The sequence below is a fragment of the Dendropsophus ebraccatus genome, chromosome 5 (assembly GCF_027789765.1).
Source record: "Dendropsophus ebraccatus isolate aDenEbr1 chromosome 5, aDenEbr1.pat, whole genome shotgun sequence".
Lineage (NCBI taxonomy): Eukaryota > Metazoa > Chordata > Amphibia > Anura > Hylidae > Dendropsophus > Dendropsophus ebraccatus.
In genome coordinates, this window is record NC_091458.1 from 69,328,898 (window position 1) to 69,352,812 (window position 23,915).

The window sequence follows — 23,915 nt, forward strand, 5'->3', positions numbered from 1 at the left end:
TGGCCCATACATAACGGTGGATGAGCAACTTTTCCCAAGCAAAACTAGGTGTCCATTCACGCAGTACATGCCTTCCAAACCAGATAAATATGGCCACAAATATTGGCTAGCTGTTGATAAGGATAGCAAATATCTGGCAAATGGCTTCCCTTATCTAGGCAAAGATGACACACGCCGTGCTGAGGACCGTTTAGCTGACCATGTGGTAATGAAGTTATTGGACCCGTTTTTGAAAAAAGGTCGCAATGTTACAACCGATAATTATTTTACTTCAGTAAAATTAGCTAAACAGCTAAAAAGCAAAGGAACAACCATCGTGGGAACACTGAAGAAGGCGAGAAGTGCCTAAAGAAATAAAATCCATGAAAGAGGAATTGTACAACACTAAAGTGTTTAGAAATGAAGACAATTTTACACTTACAGTATATCAAGGAAAGGTCAACAAAAATGTTGTCATTTTGAGTTCTGTCCATCCAGATGTTGTTGTTGCGTCTGATTCCGCTAAAAAAACTCCAGAAACGGTAAAGTTTTACAATGAAACAAAATATGGAGTAGATGTAGTGGATCAGATGGCACGAAAATATACCACACGAACATGCACAAGGAGATGGCCTGTTCATGCATTTGAAAATGCCTTAGACTTTGCAGGTATAAATGCATGGATAATATTCAAGGAGATTACCCACCAAAAAATGTCACACAAGGCATTTTTGCAAACGCTTGTGAGAGAGTTGAGTGGTCCTTATGTCACAGATAGGGAAAAGGGTTCCACGTCCCAAGTTTTTACATGCTCAGAAGTGATGGTTCAAACAAAATTTTGCCAGATCAAAGAAAAGTGCAAGAAAAATAGATCTGTCGGCAATTGTAAGGCTTGTGGTAAGTCTTTGTGTGGGCAATGTACTGCCATAAATCAAAGGCAATGCCTAAAATGCGAAACACAAAATGTTTAGAAGGTGAATTCTGCGCCATATTTTCATTTTTATGCTCCTCCACCTACATTTTCTCTGCTTTTTGTTCTTCAGTTGTTGTTTATATGTGTGCACTTGAATAAAAAAAAATGTTTGAAAAACGTCTATTATAATTATTGTTATTTTCTGTAGAAAAATAAGAAAAGCAGAAAAAAAACAATCAAAAGCATTACTGTTGGATCTCACAATAATAATACATTACAAAAAATATAATTATTAATAAATAACCACAAATGAAACTCTAAAAATAAACGAAAACAAGCAAGGAGTCAAAATGACTCCTTTCAGTAGTTCTAGGCGGGGTGACGAGTCCAGTAGTCCTAGTGTTAAATCTCTTTCAAATGTTAATATACGTTAATACAACAATTTATTTATGGTGAATAAATACTAGACAAAACTGTCAAGAAAATATTCACAGAAAAATACAATAATTTATTGATGCACATATAGCAAAACCAAATATTAAAATCACAAATTGTTAAAAACAGAAAGTGACAAAGAACAACATAAGGTGGGAGGCCACATGTGTAGTATCTACTGCATACGTATATGGCACATGGCTGAATAGTGTAATACTGATACAGGAAAATAACTCCAATAATAGAGGCAATTGGGATTAATTGATTGATTACAAAGTGCTTAAAGTAAAGCATAAATGCCACAGTCACGGACCCTGTTGTAAAATGTACCCACAGCCCTTAAATATAAGCCCAGCAATACGCCAAAAAGTAAATGAAGTGACAGTAAAGAGCCAACAAACAGTCCACATACCAGCAGTCTACATACCACCTACTCACCCCACACAAGTTTAGCTTTATCACATAGAAATTCTCAAGGCAGAATGAAAATCTGTTGTGAGAATGGAGTGCCATAGACTAATAATAATCAGTATTACAGTGGATTTAACTGCGAAACTCCCAGTGTGAAATCCGATGTCATAGACCTGATGATAAGGAGAATACTTTCTCAAAATGCATTGTTCTTGCTTGGAGGAAAGAAAACTTTGACTGAACATTGGTCGTTTGCATAGTGCCTCTGTAACTGTGGTTTTTCCAGTATTGTAGTTATAGAAACTACTCTCATGACAGAGGAACCCACGGGAAATGCCTTTTTTATTACTACAGTGATTCCATATGCATCAGTGAGGGAAAATACTTTAATGAAATGTGTAAAATTGGAGGCATACTTATATGGAACTATGCCATTTTTTGACAATGACGGCCGTTAATAATGATCATGATTATTATTAATGGCCTTTATTATAAAACAAAAACGACAACCATTTTTCACCTATAAGGGTATGTCCAAACTACGGATTCCCCAGCTCATCTTCACTGGTCCTATAGGCTTCATTCTATGGTTTGGCAGATTCCACAATCCACCTGAAGAATGAACCCACTCATTCTTCTTGCAGATGGCGGAATCTGCTAAACCATAGAATGAAGCCTATGGGACCAGCAGAGATGCACGCGGCCGTGAGTGGGCTGAGCTGCGGAATCTGCAGCAGGTGATCCGCCAGGATTCCATAGCATGGACAAACTGTTGCTATATATGTATTTAAAGGTTATTCTGCACATTTTTCTATTAAAAAGTGTGCTTATTTTTGCACCTAAAGCTACAATTTGCTTTATAAGCTTTATTTTCTCTGTACACATGTATACACAGCCTATATGATTCCCACCACTAGATTTCCTTATAGCTGCTCTCTTTTCCCTCTATAGCCAGTGAGTGCTGGTGTATAGTTCAACCTTTTTGGAGTATAGTAAAATGGTAGGAAGACTTTAGAAAACTGCTTCATTTTTCATTCAGAAAATCATTAACCCCCTTAAGGTCAAAGCCAATTTTCGTTTTTGTGCTTTTGCTTTTTCCATTTTATGTTTAAAAGTCCATAGCGCTTGCATTTTTATTCCTAGAGACTTATATGAGTGCTTATTTTTTGCGAAACCAATTGTACTTTGCAATGACAGGCATTATTTTTCCATAAAATATGCTGCGAAACTGGAAAAAAATCATTTGCGCTGTCAAATTGAAAAAGAAAAACGAATTTGTTTTGATTTTGGGGAGTTTTGCATTTACGCCGTTCGCGCTATGGTAAAACTGACTTGTTACGCATGTTCCTCAAGTTGTTACGATTAAAACGATATATAACATGTATAACTTTTATATTATCTGATGGCTTTTAAAAAATTCAAACCATTGTTAACAAATATATGTTCCTTCAAATCGCTCCCTTCCCAGGCTTATAACGCTTTTATCCTTTGGTCTATGGGGCTGTGTGAGGTGTCATTTTTTGCGCCATGATGTGTTCTTTCTATCGGTACCTTGATTGCGCATATACGACTTTTTGATCACTTTTTATTACATTTTTCTGGATTTGCCCGGCATGGGCAGAGGAACGGATCTGTCCCCCTGCGATCGCATCGCCGGGGGGAGATCCGTCCCACTAGACACCAGGGACGTTAGGTCTGAAGCCCTTCAATGCAGCTGTCAGGTTAGACAGCTGCATTAAAAGTGCTTAATTAGCCGGCGCGGCAATGGGACCCGCGCCGGCTAATAGAGGCACTGCCCGGCTGTAGATTGCAGACAGGAGCGGTGCCGTTCATCCCCGTCAGGTACGTCATGGGTCGCTAAGGGGTTAATAAAAGATTATGGAGCACTTCTGCTGCAAAATCTCCAACACCTGGAGTTTATTAACACATATGGGATATTACATTTCATGGTACTTTTCTCCTATGCTACTTGTAAAAGTGAGAAATTCTGAGCTGAAACTATATATTTTTGAAAAAAAATTTTTTATATGAAACATCGATACTTGTATATTATGGTCTCTAAAAGTTATATGTAAACCCAAACTATTTTGCAGAAATTGTGTAATAAATTGTGCTGCACACTGTCACCTATTACCCCTAGTGCCAATGAAAACACTAGGGCTAAAACAACATAGCACTGGAAAAACAGCTTTCTTTTACACAGCTTATCAGCAGGGGTTTCAGGAGGCTGGCACCCACCAAACTAATGTTGATGGTCTATCCAGAGGATCGGTTATCAATTTTTACAGGTTGAGTAACCCTTTTAAGCCTTAATTACAGACTTAGGCTGCTCGAATGGAGATAGTAGTGCATCTACTCTGCAAGTGCAAAAGAAAATTGGGCTTAGCACTGACCACTTTAAGGGAGTTTTTAGAAAAAGGTCTAATCCTCAGGAGTTGGCTCTGGAGAGACAGGTAAGTGTTAGTTAAAGAGAATGTACCATTAGGTACATCTCCATGGGCTGTATGCGGTTCCATTAGAATCAATGGAGCCGCATCACAGAGGGGAGGGGCCTGCCCCCAGTGCTTCATGCCCGTCCAGCGCTCGAGAATAGACCAGCGTCATGCCCAGGAACCGGAATCCCGCCTTAGTGTTTCAATGGGATGTATAGGGCGCCTCCGTGGCTCTATAATCAAAGAGTTGTGAACGTACCTTAAAGAGACAGATCCAGCATTGGAGTCTCTTGTATTGAGGTCTGCTGGACTCTTAATTGACCTTTGAGTTTTGATATTAAGTAACACATTTATTGCAGTGGTAGTAAGCCACCTGTACAGTGAGAAAAATTAAAGGGGATATGTATCATTTGCGCAATAATTTTTGTGCTTGCGCGCTATCCATGTACTGCAGAAAAATCCTCTGTTCTGGCACTAAATTTATCTTTGGAAGTAGAGAAAGGCGAATTTACAGTATTAACGAAGCAAAGAGCTTTGTTAGCTTGACATTCAGCTTATCAGCCGATTGTCTTTGAACTTTAAGCCGCATCACTCCAGGTGCCTGGAAAAGCTAAATCCAGTCCTAAGAAACTTCTCCCAGGCACAGGGTTCTGACAGCAGACTCTGACAATGCCTGGGTTTGACTGGAGTACTGCTGCGCAATTATTTTTGCACAAAACAGAAAAATTGCACATGATAAATCTGGCTTAAAGAGTAGCTAACATAAAACCACACTCCGTCCAAGCAGAAAAATAAAAAAAATGGCACAGCCGGTGTAAACGTCTCAAAGATAGTGGAAATAAATTATGCATCAAATGTAATCTTACAACATGTGCAAAAATGCAAAATACACCGGATTAATGGTGCAAAAACAATGAAACATGTGCCCCTAAATGTGTATTAAGAGCTGTTTTGTTTTTGCCATGAATGGTAGAATAAAGCTGCCTATTGATATGTATACTTCCATGTCTCAACCCTGAAGATGACCACAGATGTATAAAAGCCCACCCCTACCAATGCAGTCTGCCTTTACAAACATTGTGAAGGATGACAGGTTCTAAAGAGCTCTCTGTTTTCCAGCATGGTAATGCAATAGGATGCTACTGCTGCCACTAGTCACTTCCTGAGATTTCTTCCCTTCTAAATCTCTAATGTTCAATTGTAAGTGGAATTATGGAAAAGTGGAATCAAAGCAGCACATTATTGTGGAAATAATGTAAAGTTACAGAATTGGGCCACCAACACTGACCAAAGGTTTGGGTTTGATTCTTTTCTATTTCAGTTTGACTGTAGCCAGTGCAAAAAGCAAGGTCAATAAAGGCATGTTTGGGGCAGTGTAGTGTAAAAGAACTTGACTTTTACTCAATCGAACACTTTTGAAAAGAAACTGTGACCAAAGCCCTCCCTTCTAACATCATTATCTGACCTCACAAATGCTTTTGTGGAAGAATGGGCAAAAAATCTCATAGACACACTAATCTTGTAAAAAAAAAAAAAAAAAGTCTTCTAAGAAAAATGGAAGCTCTTATAACTGCTAAGAGGAAACTAATCCAAGTGAAAAGAATATCTGTCCTGATGCAACTAGCTCCTGATCAAGAGGCAGCTGCATCGTAACAGGTGTCCTTTCATGCCTATGGATTTATAATTGGATGTTTTAAAAATTCCTGTAGCTGTAATGTGTAATATATAGAAATGAGCCTGCTGGGCTGAGGTTCAGGTTTTTACAAACCCGAACCATTGGCATTAGAATCCTGTAGTCTGTCTACTCCACGGGGAAGGTGGAGACAGCTTCCCAACGGACCAGGAAGACAGCAGGATTCAAATGCTGATGGTTTGGGTCCACACTGCTACCTCAGCTCGGCTTGCTCATCTCTGGTAATATAAAAATATGAATAAATAAAAAAAAAAAATATATATATATATATATATATAATATATAAATATATCATTATATAATAATTATATTCATATATATATATATATATATATATTGTGGAATGGACAGGCTTTCGAGTCAGGCTATATGAATATGTAGCATTCATATGTCTTTAAATGTCTTTACAATATAAAATTCCAATGAACAATAATAAAAAAAAAGTTTACGCAGCAGTCTATTTACAGCAGTGTATGCTGAGAGTTCATTCATGAGAGACTTGAGATTTGAGTCATTAAACCAATTTACAGCTTAATCGAGGTAGCTTTACTACAAATCTGTGGAGTGAGGCGTGATTAAGTAACACATTTAAAGCACAGAAAAATTGCTGTCTGAATACATTAAATATGCTTAACCCCAGGTGCAACAAGATGAGGTTTCACTAGACCAGCACTTTAATAAGATATGTGCTGTAAATGAAGCATTCTCCCCCATTAAAGGCTCCAGAAGAAATCTCGGGGTAGATCAGATGGCACTGTGTATTTATGTCTCTAGATCTATGGATCTTGTATAGGAGTCACATGGCACATTGGGCTGACTGCAGCACACCACAGCAACAGAGTAGCATGCAACCAATCATGTTAGTGACCACTATATTTGTACTGTTATTGCCTATGGTACTAAACAGGTCAAAGAGCAGCTGTAATCACAGTGCTATTCTTCTATGTGGCTAACCCTTCTAGACAGTCCATAAAAATGGCCCATTGTTTGCTGTGAAATAATTTGATGAGGTTTTTTTTGGGAGGGGAGCTGGAATTGCGAATGTTACTGATAGCTTCATATCTGTGTCCTGGGCTGTATACATGTATCACTTGTGCTTTTTACGTGATGCATTTTAGAACATTTTATAGTATTTTATAAAACTGAAAAGGCAGGATGTGTATTTAAACTGTTTTCAAATTAAGAAAACTGCTATGACAAGTATTCCAAATGGAAATTAATTATTTAGAATGAATATGAATTATTCATAAAATGTAAAATATGCTCATTCAGGTTTTTTTAAGCAGTTCGCTATACAATCAAAAACGCAATACGTTAAGTTATATTAAAATTGTCTCTCTGATAGGTCAAATGCACTGCACGTCTTATTCAGGCCTGCAATTCCACAAAGCAGTATTACAGCTTATACTAAAATGAAATGCATTGGAAACCAATTAGATTAAATGTAAATCCTTTGCATTCATTTCTAGCTATGTACCTTTTGCCTTAGGCTGGAGCACAGTTGGCTGCTCTGACAGTTTTAGCTTCACTCTACTTCCTGACAGAGTTTGTCTCATGAGATGTTTCTGAACCAGTCATTGTTCTACTTCATTCTAATGGATTATTTTTCCTGAACTATAGATGAAAAAGCTTTTCTAGGAGTGTAACCTAACATATGAACTATATAATCCATATTTAGCCACAGACAATAAATGAGTATTAAAGGGGTTATCCAGAGCTACAAAAACATGGCCACTTTTCCCCCTACTGTTGTCTCCAGTTCAGGTGCAGTTTGCAATTAAGCTCCATTTACTTCAATGGAACTAAGTTTCAAAACCCCACCCAAACTGGAGACAACAGTAGGGGGAAAGTGGCCATGTTTTCATAGCGCTGGATAACCCCTTTAAAAGGAAAAGTAGGGACAGAAATTTTTTTCATACTTGTTGGGAGGGTGTGGGTGAAAAAAAATAATGTGCACTTACCTCCTCGGCTTCAGCGCTGGTGCCAGACGTCCACCCCAGCCGCTTCCTAGTGTAGAGACAGGACCCGGGACATGACGCAACAGGCCCACTCAACCAGCTCGACAGAAGAGGTGGAACACTGCTACAGCCGCCGACTGGCTAAGTGGGCATGGAACCTCACGTCCCAGGTCCTGTCTCTAGACCAGGAAGTGGCTCGGGACCGGGGACTGAAGCAGCCACCGGCTGGCAGCAGTGCTGGAACCAGGGAGGTAAGTGCACATTTATTTTTTTTTAACCCACAAGTTTGAAAAACAAATGTCCCTGCCTGGACTCCTCTGTTAACTAAATAATTTCTATTTTTGACCAATATAAATTCTTAGGGAACTCATAATAGAATGGCATGGTCTGTGCAAGTCAGAAAAGCTATGGAGAGCACACAAATGGGAGTACAATGTGTATTAAGATTAAATGTATTTAAGGTGTGTTCACACACATTGGAGTTTTATTGCATTAACACAATTAAGGACGACTGGACGGCAATAAATTCCTGCAATTAAACAATGAATTCACATTGAATTTTCATAGCGTTAATGCTTGTGTGAACACAGCCAACTATATACAAACAATGAATTGTGTAAAAATTGTGGCAAAATTATCCTAACGTTACAGCAAAATTGCAAATTCAGAGCAAAATAGCACTAGTTAAACATGTATTAAATGCCTGAGGCTATGTTCATACATAGCTTTTAATTATCACTATTGTGCGGCAAACTGTGCAAGTGGCAGTAAAATGGCACTATTTTTGCCACAATTTTGACTGAATTGCGGCAAAAATAGAATGTTTTAACCACAATCGCTAATAACAACACTGATTAAATACTATGTGTGAACATAGCCTTACTGGGACATCACTGTGTGCATTATCCATATAGATTAGTAATCATTAAACTTTCTGTACTCTGAACTTGCTGCCAAAGGTGGTCATGGTGAAGTGGGACTCTACTCTAGGTTTTACTATCGGGCCCCAAGATATCTTGTTACGGCCCTAGCTTTCACTTTTATTTTATAAAAAAGGTATTTTTTTTCATTCCAATGTAACATTTAAACTATTTTGTCAGGTCCATTATAGAAAAAATAAATGAAAACCCATTTAACTCCCAGTTGTAATGCAACAACACAGAAAAAAACACTAAGGGGGTGATACTTTCAGAAGGCACTGTAAAACATGCACTTGTCAACGCACATTTTAGGCACAACAAGTAGTTAAATTATAAAATGACAAGATCAGGCAAGAAGGTTGTGAGAGTGTTTGACTGATCTACTGACAGATTCATTGGTATAAAGGGAAAAATCAAAGGTAACTGCTCGAAGTACTAATATAGCATTTTTATGCTCAAGAAAACTGGATTTTCACATTGTTACACTTTTTATAGGCAGACTATAAAAAATCCTATAAAGATGTTATTGTATATGAGCCTTTGAGAACACACTGGTCCTTTCTTTAGATGTGACCATAAAAATGTGAAAATAGGGACAATTTTACAGCTAAAGGTTATACCTGGAAAATGCAACTTACTATATTTGTTGGTTTGGTATCAGCTTGGTGGTTTGGGAAATACTGTCGATTTTGGCAACTGAATTATAAATTAAGGTATATTTCCAGAGACCTGGTGCTACACTGTTAATGCACTCCACATTAAAGGTCAACTGACAACACGGATATACATATAGCCATGCTTCCAGTTTCCAATTGCTGATCAAACGAGCAGTGCATACTTACCTTCCGTGCTGCTCTGTGATCCGTCCTGTTCTTAAAAAAAAAAAAACATTTTTTATCCCCGCACTGATCAATCAATCTCTGCGGGCGCTATTCAATCAATAGCATCTGCAGACAACTGACATGTTTTTTGCGGCCCTGATAGAGATCCCGGCCGAAAATGTATACTATGTGTATACGCTCCAGCTGGGATTTTATAGACGGCAGCACTACGTAAGTTTTGTTTTGATCACGGCCGTTGTTGCCGATTTGCTTAATACGGAACTTACGTAGTGTGAACATAGCCTAAATCAGTACAAGTATGGGGGATACCATCAAGTACAATTTTTTACAATATGTACTAATTTTTTTCTCTAGACAATTCCTAATGTGTAGAACGCACCCAGATTTATTTTTCTTTCTTCTGGGGGTCTAATGCCTAATAGGAGATGTTCATCTCTTAGCCTATGAACAATGAGTTTTAAAGCTCATGTCATGCATTTGTCTATTTCAAGTACAACCGGGCCCATACCAGGGTCACATTGTGTCAAACTAGAACCTTGGGTGGGTCGAGGCAGTAAAAAGGAAGCTGCACAACAATGCAATATCAATATCATTTACCACATGTCAGCAATAGAGAAATGTTTGACAACCAATACATATACCAAACAGACACGTAGTGGGACACTGCGCCCACATGAACTTTTTTTAGTCCTTTTATTTCTGCATTTGTTGATTTGTGTTCAACGGTGGAAAATTCTGCATACAACTCAAGGTATAGACCCTTTTGCATCAGGGACCAGCACTCGCAGCTTCGTTGACAAGAGCAGGTGGTAAATGAACACTTATGAATAAATTTAGATCCAAAGTAAAGGGACTGGTATATGCAACTTACTGAGTATAATGACTGATCAAATAAAGTCTCATGCTGAACAGCTCTACTAAATTCATATTTAAACTTGGGTTAATATTAGGCCTGTAAATGTGTTATAAATTAGACTAGTCACATCACATCTCCTCACATTCATCTTATTGATGGGATGCCTAATTAAGCTAACTATAAAAAGTAAAGAAAATTAGCAAAAAGTCATTCTGTGTTCTCACAGTATAGCTGCCAAATATAACGGCCTATAAAGTAAATACAGATTTGCCTCGTCTAAGATTTCCAGATGTTTATGTCAAACTATGATGGACTTGTTTTGCTGTAATGTAGCACCATATCCATTTATTTGGTAAATTGGAATTAATTCCAGCTAATATAAATGCATTGAAAAGAAGGTAAAGGATGCAAAGCACAAAATGAAAATCTGCAAACATTTCAGTTATAGATTTAAAATTATTTGATTATGTTAAACTTTAAGCATACTGAAAACCAGAAATTAGGAATACATGTTGGCCTGAATCTGTCATTTCCCTACTAGAGATGAGCAAACCGGGTTCGGGTTCGAGTCGATCCGAACCTGAATGTTTGGTATTGCTGGGGCTACTGAACTTGGATAAAGCTCTAAGGTTGTCTGGAAAACATGGATACAGCCAACCCAATGCATGCCCCCCACCCTCCCACCTTAATTAGCTGCATGCCCCAGCCAAGAATTTTGTATAGAAAAAGGGAAGGCATTGTGGAGGGTTGGGGATAATTATGGCAAATTACCAGGAAAATTATACGGTAACTAGAGATCAGCAAAGCAGTCGAAAATTCATTTTGCGAGGTTTGCGAATATTGGGTCGGATTCACGCATATTTGCGAATTGCACGCAAATGAATCTCATTGAAACAGCCAAACTAAAGTAGCTACAATAGTCGGACTATTACAGAGTATTTTTGTTGTTGTTGTTGTAACAGTGTCAAAAATTGGAAAATTACAATTTGAGGCTGGGTTCACACTACGTATATTTCAGTCAGTATTGTGGTCCTCATATTGCAACCAAAACCAGGAGTGGATTAAAAACACAGAAAGGCTCTGTCCAAACAATGTTGAAATTGTGTGGATGGCCGCCATATAACAGTAAATAACTGCCATTATTTCAATATAACAGCCGTTGTTTTAAAATAACAGCAAATATTTGCCATTATATGGCGGCCATCCACTCAATTTCAACATTGTGTGAACAGAGCCTTTCTGTGTTTTCAATCCACTCCTGGTTTTGGTTGCAATATGAGGACCACAATACTGACTGAAATATACGTAGTGTGAACCCAGCCTAAAAGAAAATGTCAACCAGCCAGTCAATCATTCAATTTCTGCCATGAACAGCAGTGGATTTTCGTGGACTAGAGGCATCACATCAATTTTTTCCTAGGACAGCAGTGGACAATAGTGGACCAGCGGCATCAAATCAATAATTTTTTCCTATACTTATCTTTTCTTCTTGGCTAGCATTTGACATTGGTGGACCAGCGGTCTAAAATGATACTTTCTCCCTTCCAAGGGGCCTAGAACAGACACCGGGAGGTGGCAGTGGCAGCATTAGGACTCTTCGGCCCTGAGGGGCCTAGGACAGTTGAGGGTGAAAACTGTAGCAGGACTTTCCTTTTTCCTTTTTAAAAAAAGAAAGAAAGAAAGCCCCCAATGAATAGACACAGATATTTTTTTTCTTTTTTTGTTTAAATGTCAAGTAAAATATCTGTAATGGGCCATCCGACTGCCAAAAAATGGAAATGAACACCTAGTCAATTGGGATACACTTAAAGGGACTCTGTCACCTCCAAAACACCTGCTAACTTAAAGAGAACCTATCACCTAAAAATCACTGTCCCTATTATTAAAGGTCCTCTCTCCCTAAGTCTATTCCTGAAGATACAGACTGCCTTTGCAGTCTGTATCTTATTCTTTACCTAATCCTCTTCTTCGGTGTAGTAATGCCGGGGCGCCGCCATCTTGATGACGTCACGCTGGAACGCACGTGCGTTCCAGCGGTGCGTTCCAGCGTGTCGTCATCAAGATGGCGGCGGCCGGCATTACTGCAGCGGAACAAAGGAGGAGGTAAAGTATAAGATACAAACTGCAAATGCAGTCTGTATCTTTATGAAGTCTATTTATGAAGATACAGACTGCATTTGCAGGCTGTATCTTATACTTTACCTAATCCACTTGTTCCGGTGGAGCAAGGCCGGTGCCTCCATCTTGTTGACGTCACTTTGCGTTCCACCGCTGGAACGCAAGTGACGTATTCAAGATGGCGGCGGCCAGCCTTGCTGTACCGAACAAGAGGATGAGGTAAAGTATAAGATACAGACTACAAAGGCAGTCTGTATCTTCATTTTGTCTATTTATGAAGATGCAGACTGCCTTTGCAGTCTGTATCTTATTCTTTACCCAATACTCTTGTCCGCTGCCGGGCGCCGCCATATTAATTTACTCACTTGCGTTCCAGCGGTGGAACGCAAAGTGACGTCATCAATATGGGGGCGCCCCCCGGCATTGCTGCCGCTCTGCATGACGGGAGCTTCCTGTCTCGCGCCGGCTCTTTTGAAAAGAGCCGCCACGAGACAGGAAAGTAAAGTGTGTATATCTCAAAAACACAGTTATAAAAATAATTAAGTGTATTTGCAAATATTAATAAAATTTAAAGCTAATTAGCAAAAAAAAATGTTGAATTTCAGCCATGATTGGTTCTCTTTAAGTTATTAGTAAATCATACATCATTAGAGTATACAACGCTGATTCTATATCTGCAATTTTTATCTTTCTATGTTCCTGCATTCCTTTGCTATAAGCCCAAAAATGAAAGAGTCGCCTAAGAGTGTGTTTACACCGAGAGACTTATCTGACAAGTTTGGAACTTGGAAGTTCCGCACTAAATCCGCATTAAATCTGTACTGCATCCGCTGAGGATTTTAGGCAGCAGAAACCAAAGAGCAACCATTCATGGACGAATGCACTACAAATAAGGCAAGATAACCTGCCTTTCAGCAACAGATAGCTGCTGGTAGTAGCTTTAAAAGTTTCTTAAATCACATTTTGAAAAAAATCATCCTCTGTGATATATACCCCATCAAGAACCCTTCCTATAGCTTTAGACCACAAGAGCCATTAAAATGTTACACAACAAGTACCCTATTAGGAACCATTGTGTGGGCTCTAAGTACTCTTGTGATATCTTAAAAACCCCAAGAACAGTTATTGTCCAGTTACCATGCGTATCCAGAAAAATGGGACATGAATGGTAAGATTCCTTGGCAAACAGTGCCAGGATTGAAACGCCACAACTATGGTTAACGAGAAGGAAAATGTCCTCTTTGTGACCATAGTCATGGGGATGTGTGTCTGAATAATCCTGTTCTTGGGGCATGGGTTGCACATTGTATTTTGGCCAGGCATTAAGCTGGTGTGGATAATATATGCTATATTGGAAATATTTTCGTATGGACACTACATTTAAAGATGGGGTTGTTTAAATATATCCGAATCGACTATGGGTATTTACCACAGGATTATCCTATTAATTGTTGGCATAAGGTGTACAATTACTTGGTATGTAAAAAAAAAAAAAAAAAAAAGAAAGATTACGCTAGGTGAATATTTTATTGGGACTTTACTTGGATAGAGACTGGTACGGACCCCAGGGGTCTCAGTTCTCAGGCAGTGGGGTGGTGACGTTTGGACCCAAACCCAAGAACCTGGTAGCCTGTTGTGGACTGCGACCACCACGACCAGGGCCTTCCAGATGTCTACTGGCTGAGGCTGTACACCTACCCCTTTTTTCTCCTGACCTACAATCTTTAGATTGGACCTGACGCTGGGTTGGTGACATAGACACAGCTTCATCCTCTGATGATAACACCTGTGGCTGACATTACAGTGTGACTTACAGGTGATTGGACTGCAGCTACAGATTATGGATAATCCCTTGCTCCTGCCAAGTGGCTGGAATGTAAGATAACATATGCATTCGCCATGTTTAGTGATTTTCTGAACAAACAAAAACAATGGAATATTGGAATATAATGGAATAAGTGTATTAACAGTGCGATTCACTTGAATCTTGATTTGCCAGATTCACTTCGCTCATCTCTAGTTATAGCCACCCTAAGGCTAGTATCACACACAACAGTTTTTTCGGAAACTGCCAGTGTAGTTTATAAATCAAAACCAGAAGTGGATCCACCTTCGTTCTTTTTTGTCTTTGTTTTTAAAGCTGCAGTGTCAGCTTTTTATAAGACTGCTGTGTGACTACAGCCTAAAGGTTCCCTTCCATAGTATAGGTTACATCATTTCATGGATTGGTAAATTAAAATGACTTTATTATTATTAAAATGAATTATTTAATTGTTTATCGGAATGCTGTGGCTGCTATATAATCTTTTGCAGTTACTTATGGCATCTGACAGCCAGCACCTTTTTGCTGTTGCATTTTGCTTTATATGTTGAATCTACTTACCAGTGGTTCTGCCACTCTCTCCTGGATTTCTATGGTTTTGTTTTCTGGCATTTTAGAACTAAAAAAAAAGCTACAGCTTTTGTGGCACAAAGTGAGGGGTAGATAAGTAAAGAACTGGAAATATAATAGAAGAATGTCTTCTCCTTCCTCCTGGACCAATTTTTGGGTTTGGCTCAAAGCTGCATGAAAAACTGACAATAGCCCAAATGTCAGAATTTTAACAAAAATTGCCTTGGCCTGCAAGTTAATTATGAGTGCTGCCTCTGGTAGTATTTTTTTTATACTAGTATATAAACAGGATATACTGTACACAGTATAACACATGATCTATTACCATTCACTATATCTTATGTTTAGAGCTCAACCTCCCGTATAGGTTACAGAGCATGCCTGAAACACTTATAGAGTCTGCTCTACTGTGCATATGTCATGAGGCTTGTAGTAAAACATATGCATAAATGATGTTAAAAACTGCTCGTGCCAGATGGCTGCCCCCATGATAATGTACTGAAAACGAAATAAATTACAAATCAGAAAACAGCAACAAAATATTTACAAAAAGAACATGTTTCAGTATCTAAATCTATCTTGCAAAAATATCTAGTTGATAGATTGACTTTACTTGAAAGCAGATATGTTATTGAGCCAGTGAGTGATATAAAAGTCTTTCAGATACAAAACAAGGCCAATGCGTAAACTTAAAAAATCAAGCCATACAATAGTATAATACAAAGACATGCATAACAGGAAGTGATATTGATCAAAAAGCCTGAATGACAAGCAAGAACATATTTAGGTTTAATCTCAGACTAAACTGAAAAAAAAAAAAAAAAAAACTAAAACAGGACAAGGAGAAAAGACAGGACAAGAGAAAGAGGAAAGAAAAGGGTCAAGGGAAGGAGAAGAGGCTGTCTTAACCCCTCTAACCCCTTAAGCTTAAGAAGCTGATTAGGAATACCTGTGCGCATTCCACTGAGTCCAGTATCCTTCCCATAGGGACCACATACTTCAAATAATGCCATTTTATTGTTCAACAGCGCAGTTAGATGCTCCATCTAAAGCCCAAGTGCAAAGTTCCTTGTAGGTAGGGGGAGAGGTTCTTTTCAAGCATTTCACAATAAGACAGTGAGCCACCGTAAGGACATGGAGAAGTAGGTTGAGAGTTGTGCACCCAAGAGGAAACATTGAAGAGGAACAACACCAGGTGCAGAGGGACCCCAATCCTGTAACATATTTAATAAGGGATTGAACTAATCAAGGATTTATCCAACAGTGTTCTAGTACTAGGGAGGCAAGGAGTGGATCTGGAATATTTATAGGCAAGGCTTTCGTTTTAGTAGTGTTCACTATGTAGCCTGAAAGCTTCCTAAAGGTCACCAATAGAGTGTACAGATTGGGGAGGCTTGTATGAGCCAGTGTTAGAAGGACATCATGTGCAAACAAGGAGAGTTTAAACTCCCTATCCCAGATGTTAATACGGGAAGAGTGGAGACAACACTGTCGGGTACCATTATATATGTGCATGGGATGGGAGGTAACATGTGAAAACTTTATTGTTGCTGAGGGGGACTTGAGGAAACATCCTTGAGGAAAGATCCCCAAATCCAAAATTTTCCCAGTACTCTTAGCATGAAAGGGCCAACCTAAGTGGTCTAACACTTTTTCAGCGTCTTGACTCAGCAACAGTGCAGCGCCACTTTCCTTGTTACCTGCTGCCACAAAGCCTATGACCCTCCTGGTGTTGTCCCACTCCTGCCTCAATGGCGGATTATAATGTAGGCGGTTTGGGCGGCCGCCCGGGGCCCGAGGCTCCGGGGGGGCCCATGCCACGCCACCCACATTATAATGCCGCCCGGGAGGCCCCCTTCCCCTCGCCACTGCACTCTTGTGACCGCAAACATTGTTTCGCTTGCGGTCACAAGAGTCTCCGGCTGATGCGCGGCTGCCGGGGGTGTCCCGTCCTCTCCCCGGCAGCGCGCGCATCACACAGCTCCTAGTGCCGCCTGGGGCCCTGACTTCCGGTACTGGGAGCGCACGTACCGGAAGTCAGGGCCCAGGCGGCACTAGGAGCTGTGTGATGCGCGCGCTGCCGGGGAGAGGACGGGACACCCCCGACAGCCGCGCATCAGCCGGAGACTGCAGAAGGAGAGAGGATCGACGGGGGAACGCAGGGTAGGTGAGTTGTATTTTGTTATTTTTGTGTTATTTACTGACTGGGGGGACCATCTATAAATGGGGTAAAGAGGGGGACCATCTATAAAGGGGGGGAAGAGGGGGACCATCTATAAGGGGGGAAAGAGGGGGACCATCTATAAAGGGAGGGGGGAGAGAGGGGGGACCATCTATAAAGGGGGAAAGAGGGGGACCATCTATAAGGGAGGGGGGAGAGGGGGACCATCTATAAGGGAGGGGGGAGAGGGGGACCATCTATAAGGGAGGGGGGAGAGGGGGACCATCTATAAGGGAGGAAGGAGAGGGGGACCATCTATAAGGGGGGAAAGAGGGGGACCATCTATAAAGGGAGGGGGGAGAGAGGGGGGACCATCTATAAAGGGGGAAAGAGGGGGACCATCTATAAGGGAGGGGGGAGAGGGGGACCATCTATAAGGGAGGGGGGGAGAGGGGGACCATCTATAAGGGAGGGGGGAGAGGGGGACCATCTATAAGGGAGGAAGGAGAGGGGGACCATCTATAAAGGGGGAAAGAGGGGGACCATCTATAAGGGGGGAAAGAGGGGGACCATCTATAAAGGGGGAAAGAGGGAGACCATCTATAAAGGGGGAAAGAGGGGGACCATCTATAAGGGGGGAAAAGAGGGGGACCATCTATAAAGGGGGAAAGAGGGGGACCATCTATAAGGGGGGAAGAGGGGGACCATCTATAAGGGGGGAAAGAGGGGGACCATCTATAAAGGGGGAAAGAGGGGGACCATCTATAAAGGGGGAAAGAGGGGGACCATCTATAAAGGGGGAAAGAGGGGGACCATCTATAAAGGGGGAAAGAGGGGGACCATCTATAAGGGGGGGAAGAGGGGGACCATCTATAAGGGGGGGAAGAGGGGGACAATCTATAGAGGGGAAAGAGGGAGACCATCTATAAAGGGGGACTATCTTCTATAGGATTAGCACCCTCCTCTCCTGACATCCTCTGTGCTGCTGGGACCTCCCCTATAGATCAACACCCTCCTCTCCTGACATCCTCTGTGCTGCTGGGCGCTGTGACCTCCCCTATAAGACCAGCACCCTCCTCTCCTGACATCCTCTGTGCTGCTCGGACCTCTCCTATAGATCAGCACGCTCCTCTCCTGACATCCTCTGTGCTGCTGTGACCTCCCCTATAGATAAGCACCCTCTTCTCCTGACATCCTCTGTGCTGCTCGGACCTCTCCTATAAGATCAGCACTCTCCTCTCCTGACATCCTCTGTGCTGCTGTGACCTTGGGGGGGGGGGGCAATATCAGGGGACCAGGTGAGGTGGCAATATGTTTATTGGGGGCAGTGGAGGTGGGGTGGGCAATGCTTACTGGGGGTAGCAGCAAGGGACCAAACATTATGTTTATTGGGGCCAGCAGGGAGGGGAGACAGGCAGTGTTTATTGGGGACAGTGGGTGTGGGGGGGGGGGGGGGGCGCAGTAGCAGATTATAATGTGGGCGAATTGACTGGGGGGGGGGCCCCAGGTTGGGTGGACAGCCCGGGGCCCAGGGTACATTTAATCCGCCACTGTCCTGCCTACATGGGAAAGAGCCCACTTGGTAGTTGTGTATAAGCCAGGGAAGCCACATTGACAAACAGGTTGCCAGGATTTTAGTTAAAAATTCAGATCTGTGTTCAGTAGGGGAATGGGATGGTAGTTCTCACAGTCCATTGTATTTTCACTTGTTTAAGTAATTAGGGATATATAAGCATGGGTCATTGTTGGGGGGGGGGGGCTGTAGAGAGACCAAGTGGGGTAAGAGGAGTGGAGAGAATGTACGGTAGTTTTTAAGAACTAGTCCAATCTCTGTAATGGGGGAGTTTAAATGTTCTTGAGTCAATGTTACAGGGGCATGGTTGGACCAACTGATTTGATCCATTGATGCATCTAACTTTATGCAGAAGGCTAGAGTATTTCTAAAGAAGTAATCAATTTTAGTGAAGGATCCATGTGGGGAGGAGTAAAAGGGGTATGATCTATCTCTGGAGTGGTTACTGCACCAAAGGTCATACAAAGCATGTTTGTGCAGTGCCTTACGGAAGTCCCTAGACGGATGGAGGAAACCGATATAAAAGTCTTATGCTCTACTTCATATTAACTGCTTTTTACTGGGTGTTGGGGACTTAATCTTACTTTTGCATGTCAGTGTTAATTCTAATTGTTGTGCCTTCTTCAATGTCCTGTGGTATATAACACATCTATTTCATTATATTCTCCTAGGACAGTAACTGCTGCCGTATTTTGCTGTAGATTTTTACTAATACTGTGTTCTGTAATCCATATGATAAACTGAGGAGAAAATGGTAATGGCCATAGGAAAGTTTGTCAGATGATGCTCCTCATAATGTTTTCCAATATATCTGCACAAGACGTGAGGGTAGACCACATAATAAGTCATCACTGACCTAGTTACATGCAGGGTCTCACCGATTTATGCCAGCGTACTGTATATATTTAATTATACATTTTACAAATAGGAATTACAGTAGGTGGCTTATCCAGGTAATTACATTTCCTGAAGTTTTCTCCATGGCTGATGAAGGGAGGGGGGAGAGGGGGGACCATCTATAAGGGGGGAGAGGGTTCCATCTATAGGGGGGTCCATCTATAAGGGAGGGGGGAGAGGGGGCCATGGATGGGGAAGAGGTGGCCATCTCTAAGGGGGTATAAGTAAAGGGGGCATCTATAAGAGGTAAGGGGAGAGGGGGGCCATCTATAAGAGAGGGGGGAAGAGGGGGCCATCTATAAGGGGGGAGAGGGGGGCCATCTATAAGGGAGGGGGGAGAGGGGGCCATCGATAAGAGAGGGGGGCCATCGATAAGGGAGGGGCCATTGATAAGGGAAGGGGGCCATCGATAAGGGAGGGGGAAGGGGGCCATCTATAAGTGGGTATAAGAAAGGGGGGGCATCTATAAGGGGTATAAGTAAAGGGGGGAAGAGGGGGCCATCTATAAGGGGACAACATAGGGGGAGAGGGGGCCTATAAGGAGGCTACATAGAGGGGGGCATATAATATAAGGGGGATCACATAGTGTCAGCCTACTCCCTAAATAGAGATGTGCAGTTTGTAGATGAGGATGGTGCCAGTATGAGGAGCCTAATATGTCTGTCTGGCAGATTCTGTAGATTCGTGGCTCGGAGTAGTTCTCATAATGGCCCAGGGCAGATGAAAATGAAAACGACTCTGATCAGAGATGTCCCCTGTAAGTCACTTGATATAACTGCACTTTGTATAATTTATATAGTGTGTAGAACCTGTGTAGAGCTGGGGCTAACTCTATATTACTGTATGAGGTGATAGTGATCTTTGTACAGTGGATTATTCAGTAGCAGTGGTGATGTTAGTCAGTATGTGGTGGAATTATTTGTTACTTTTTTCTGGTACTGTGTTTTATTGGTCTTAGTATAGTGGATTAGGTCAGTAACAATATAACACTATGGTGGTGATTGTAGTGGTTGTGATGTGGCAGTAATATTTCCTTCCTATGTACTGGTATTATTGGTCTCAGTGTACAGGATTTGGTCAGTAACAGTATGGCAGTAATATATATGGTGATAATATTTTCTCTTCCTATATGCTGGTGTTATTGGTAATATCTGTCTTGGTGTATATATATATATATATATATATATATATATATATATATATATATATATAAAAATAACCAATAGCATCACTTGGTCATGAAAGGAGGGGGGGGCCAAGTTGACCTCTCGCACAAGGGCCCAGGAGACATTAGCTACGCCCCTGGGAAAAGTCTTGTACAAAAAGGCATCAGGGGGGTGAATGGGAGGACGTACACAAGGACATACAGTGGATAGCGACGATCGTTTCATGTGGACTAGCCACACTTCATCTGGCTAATGCCTTTTTGTACAAGACTGTTTCATAAATAAAGAAGAATTTGCTACAAAACGGTGAGTTGCCGCAGTTTCTCCTTTACTTCACCTGAGCATTTTAGTACTCGCTCATCACTAACTGCAATACATTAAAGTTAAAGTTCATTACATGCTTCTATGTATTACTGGGTACTGTGGGGGCATTGTAATTTTCCTGTCTGCCCTGTGTATGAGAATAAGTACACAGCTGTATCTAAATTCCTTTCTATTACAGAATGTTATTGCCTATATACATCCAGTACCATAGCTAGGTAGGTCACATCTGTGAGCTATGCCTAACAATTACACAGCCCATACAATGGCAGGTCACTTCAGCTTTTGATGCTGTCGGTTTTTGTAGTTTGCACATCGTGCATCGTTCAAAGCTTGTAATTCCTCCTCTATGCCAGGGCCTTCTAGCCTCCTATTAATCCCTTGCACCAGGCTAATACACTAAAAAATGACTGTATTTTTGTATTACAATATATTCAGGAGCATATGAAAGAACATTACTAAGTTTTGTTTCTCATTGTTACCTACCTTACATGGTTAGGCCATGCTCCCACTACGCAAGTTCCGTAGTAATTACAGCCGTTGTACCAATGGCCGTGATTCCTACAGAACGTAGTGCTGCCTTCTAAGGAATCCCGGCTGGAGCGTATACATATAGTATACACTTCGGCCGGGATCCCTAGAAGCGCCGCAAGAAACCGACATGTCAGAAAATGGCTCCGACTGCACGCTCCATTGTGTGCAGCAGGGAATTCGAATGCTGGCACACACGGATGCGCCCGCATCCGATTTCAGCGGCGGTAAAGATCATCTGGCCGCTACTGTAGTACCGTCCGTTCTGTGAGTTATGTAAGTAGTTGTTTATTTTGTTTCCATATATTGTGTGTGATTTATGGAAAAGTTGCACTGTCATAGTAAATGAATTAAAGTAAAAAGGTCACAAAAAAGTTGCAAAGAAATTCACCTGGTACTGACCAGATGTAGGCCTGCACCAGTTTTTGCACCTTTTTAAAAAGTCACAAGTGATAAACTGGGTGCAAATCTCGGATTATGTGAATCTATGGGTGAATACTAGAGATGAGCGAACCTCGAGCACGCTCGAGTCCATCCGAACCCGATCATTCGGCATTTGATTAGCAGTGGCTTCTGAAGTTGGATAAAGCCCTAAGGCTATGTAGAAAACATGGATATAGTCATTGGCTGTATCCATGTTTTCCACATAGCCTTAGGGCTTTATCCAACTTCAGCAGCCCCAGCTAATCAAATGCCGAACGATCAGGTTCGGATGGACTCGAGCATGCTCAAGGTTCGCTCATCTCTAGTGAATACTCAAACCAGCCAGATTAAAAAAAAGAAAAAAAAAAGTTGCATCTAAAAAATATTCACTTGACGAATTCTGCTTCATAAATAGAACTTAGAGAAAATATAGGTGAAAAATCTGATTATTGACCTAAAAATAGGCACAAACCCTTGATAAATGTCCCCCATGACCATTCGGAGAAATCATAGCTTCAAAGAGAAAAGCTAAGAACGGGGCCTAAAGTCAAAGAGGGCAGCTCTCATACTGCTTCTCCCCAACACATTGAAAATAACAGGTCTTTCCCTAAAGGGGTAATTAACTCAAAAGATCCCACACCCGCTAATAGCTGGCACAACCCCTCTCTGAATCCACATAGTGGACACACTATCAACTGGTGCCAGAGATTTGTAATTTACTCCTATTAAAAAAATCTCCAGTCTTTTATTATCAACTGCTGTATGTCCTGCAGGAAGTGGTATTCTTTCCAGTCTGGAGAGCAGGGGAGGTTTTCTATTCTATATTTGCTACTGCTCTGGACAGTTCCTGACATGGACAAAGGTGGCAGCAGAGAGCACTTCTTCTTACCCGGCCGGGCCTCAGTGTCGCACTGACCCCTCAGTAATCTATAGATCTGGGCTGCAGCAGCCCAGAGTAAATACATCATTGGTCTAAATTGATCAGTACTGTATAATGTATACTGCACTGATCTCTATGAGAGGTCATTGCAGCTGTCTAAGAAGTCCCCTTCCCTTATAAAATTTTGAATCACCCCATTTCCCAAATATATTAAGTAACGCTGTGTGTGTAATCGACCAATCTATTAACCTATCACATTCCTGATCTCACATGGTAAACGGTGTAAGCACAAAAAATGGCAAAGCGCAAAATTGCTAATTTTTGGTCAAATCCAAAAATTGTAATAAAAAAAACAATCAAAAAGTTGCATATACACAATCAAGGTGCCAATAGAAAGTACAGATCATGGCCCAAAAAATGACACCTCATTAAACCACATAGACCAAAAAATTAGAGCGTTAAAAAGATAGTAATAGAGCAGTTCTAAGGAACATTTAGTTTTTTAAAAGGTTTTAAATTTAATTTTTTTAAAAGCCATCAAATAAAATAAAAGTTATACAAGTTGCATATCATTGTAATCGTACCAACTTAAGGTACATAGATAAGTCAGCTTTACGATAGGGCAAGTGGCTTAAACACCCCGTGGCGTAGTGCTCGTGCCGCACTCTGGCTTGCCTCACCACTTCTTCTGTATGAATATTCTGTGCTGCCCAGCCTCCTGCCCACTTGTGCCACCTACCCAGTCTGCCTATTCGCGTGTAAGGGCCTTTACACAAGCCAATTATTGTGCAATAAGTCATTAGAATTTAAACGAAAACTTATTTGGATGTTGTTGACAGCATCTGTTGAACTGACCTCAAAATCATTGTTAACCGTTAGCATGTCTTTCAGTGTAAAGACTTGTTCGGTCGTTCACAGGGATGGGCATATATTACAATTGTATTTTCAATTGTAAAAAAAACTGTTGTCTTAACTCTTTCTAACAATTTGTTTTCATCTAAATGCCTAGTGTTT